This window comes from Echinops telfairi, unplaced genomic scaffold (genome assembly GCF_000313985.2).
Source record: "Echinops telfairi isolate 266 unplaced genomic scaffold, ASM31398v2 ScPeMD7_7469;HRSCAF=8507_1, whole genome shotgun sequence".
NCBI classification, from domain to species: Eukaryota; Metazoa; Chordata; class Mammalia; order Afrosoricida; family Tenrecidae; genus Echinops; species Echinops telfairi.
Window position 1 is genome coordinate 79,441,306 of NW_022111373.1, and position 2,896 is coordinate 79,444,201.

General features: G+C 38.3%; 1 protein-coding gene across 3 annotated transcripts in view; it reads right to left on the minus strand.

Annotated features, from left to right (window-relative positions):
• The window catches only part of TNPO1 (transportin 1), a 109,524-nt gene that overhangs the window by 59,198 nt on the left and 47,430 nt on the right, over nt 1-2,896 (minus strand). The window lies entirely within an intron of this gene.

Here is a 2,896-nt window from a genome sequence, read left to right on the forward strand (position 1 = left end):
TATATGGCAATCAAGTTCTAGCTTCTACATACACAGCAAAATTTATTTGAAAACACAATGATTATTTGGCCTTTAAAATATTGACATGAATGAAAAAGTACTTTAAAGAAGACAAGTCTTTCAGCATCAAAGATCTTTTAGGGAAATTAACTCTACAAATGGGCTTTTTAAGATAAAAAAATATTAACTTTCTTTAGATGCACAGTTCAACCCACTGCCTTGGAGTCAAATATGACTCATGACTATATAGGGTTTCTGAGGCTGTGGATCTTTTATGGGAGCCAACAGCCAACGCTCCACCTTGTAGAGTGGCTGGTGGATTTGGAGTTCACTGTCCAAGGCTTACCTGGGAATGCCACCCCCCCTCAAATTAGGGTGTGTGCAAGTATGCTAGAGAACTGCCCTTTATGCAAATGCCCAGATATCCAATCTCATCACACTATAAGATTAGTCCATTTCAATAGTTCTACACTCCAAGTGTTTCTCCCCAAGATCTAACACTTTCAGTGACACAAAGTTATAGATGCTTCATTGTTGCTAAGGAGCTCTCATGGCCCAGTGGGTTATGCAGTGGGCTGCTAACCACAAGGTTGGTGGTTTACACCACCAGTACCCCCTGCATGGAGAAAAACAATGAAGACTCCATTCCCACAAAGATTACTACCTTGGAAACCCAAAAGGGCAGTTCTGTTCTGTCCTACAGAGCCAGGATGAGCAGAATGACTAAGGCAGTGCATTTTTGTTTGTTGTTCATAGCTGTTAGCCCCCAACAGTGGCATACTGCTGTTGTCTCTCTTCTCAAATCCTACTGTATTTGTCAACTGTGTTTTATAACAGACTTAAATCTTTTACTCAATCGACCTAAATTTCTGATCAAATCCATAATAAACACTCTAGGTAAACACATTGGTAACTGATCCCACATTTGAATACACACAATGTTTAGAGGTCAAAATGTAATTTGGCCAGAAAATACACTCTCCAGTAAAATTCCAAGCTGTCACTACTTTCTTTGAGCAGAAAACTGCAGACAAGTGATGTCTTGTTTTTGTGAATGGCTTTTTCATTAAGATTAACAGCATGCTGACAGGTTACTAAATCATAAATATTTCCTAACAAAGTTTACTTCCTTACAATATGAGCGTAAAGATAACTATACATGGTTTTCCAAAAGTGTTCTAGTTGGAACAACGACCATCAATAGGAGTTGGAGAATGAAATATGTGGCTAATGGCTTCATGAACAACTACCTTCTTTGTCATGAGATCAGAACAGGATTCCATAGAATATGATCAAAAGGGAGAAAGTGTAAACAGACTCTAGATTTATTTAAACATAGAGGCTGAAACTATTGCCCTGAGATAATCTTTAACCCTTAAACCAGAAATGTCCCCTGAAATCTTTAAAACCAGAATGGTAGTTTAACTTTAACTAGTATAACAAAGTTCTGCCTAGAGCATCATGCTTTTAAGAGCTATCCATATGGGATCAGACTGACTAGGAGAAACTCATAGATCAGGCAGGAGCTGTAAAGAGCAGAAACAATTATGCAATTGTTAGAATATAATCATTATCACTAAATTATATAGGCAGAAACTGTCAAACTAGTGTATGTTTATTGTATATATTCTCACAAGAAAAATCAATACAATTCAGAAAAGATCAGTGTGCCTGTGGACTAGAACATGAACCATTTGTAACCCGTGCGATGAGTATACACATTTAGTCTCTAGAAACCCACACAATCAAACAAATTTTATGTATATTCTAATAAGTGAAAATAAGGGTTTTATTGTTTTAAGAGTACCTAAGGCTATGTAAAACCATAGCTAAATACATTCTTTCCTAAAAGAACAAGGCCACCATTAATCTGTCACTGAGTCTACTGGACTCAGACCCTCCTCTAAGGACAGTTAGACACTTGGAAAATAGAAAGCACTGCATATTTTGAATTAAATATTCCCCTCTACTAGTAAGATAAATTTCATGTTTCCTTACTTAGAGCACTTAAAATACTCCTGGCACAAAGATCAGACTGGTAAATTCGACCAGACCCACGAATAGTAGCATAAAAATGGTTACTTAATAAGAGATATAAAGAATTAGTGCTTAGCTAGTACATACATTTATGTACACACACACACACACACACACACACACACACACACACGCTTATCTTAGTTAGAAATACAATATGGCTCTGAGCTTGGTTAATTTTAGAAATGCCAATTATACAAATTGTCATGCAATACTTGTAATCCATAAAATTCCAGCATGTTTTCATTCCTAGAGCTACTGGCTATGAAAACACAAACCAGGGCTGAACGACATAGGATTTCGGTGACAAGCTCAAACACACCCCTAAACTTAGTCTTTTCTCACTCAGTCCTAGCATCAACCCGCAGGAAAGGACTTACAACAGTAAACCAGAGGAGCTCAATCGGTATCCCTTCCATTTTTGAATGGCTGGTATATTAATCAAGAAGCCAAGTTCTCCCTCCTCTATGGACGGGCTTTAGTTACATCAATGCGTTACTTAAGGTCCTCTATTATCTGAGCTTCTCTGTAACTGTAGCTTCACCTCTCTGGCATTAACATCCAAACAAACCCGATTAACTCCAATAAAAGCCTACTTAAAACTGTATTTAGCAACTCTGCTGCTTAACAATTAAAACTTTTCTGCAGAAGTAGATTAAAAAAATTTAGCTTCGTACTGGAGATAAAACAAAGGCAAAGGGGCATTTACGACGGGGCGAGTGTCCGTTTTCTTTTCGGAGTCCAAGCCTCGGTTAGGATGCCGCAGAAAGCACAACTCGTAGCGGCGGCTACACCAGCAAACTACGGAGGCTCAGCAAATCGAGCAGGCTTGCGCCCACGGTTGAAAAAGAAGCCCTCG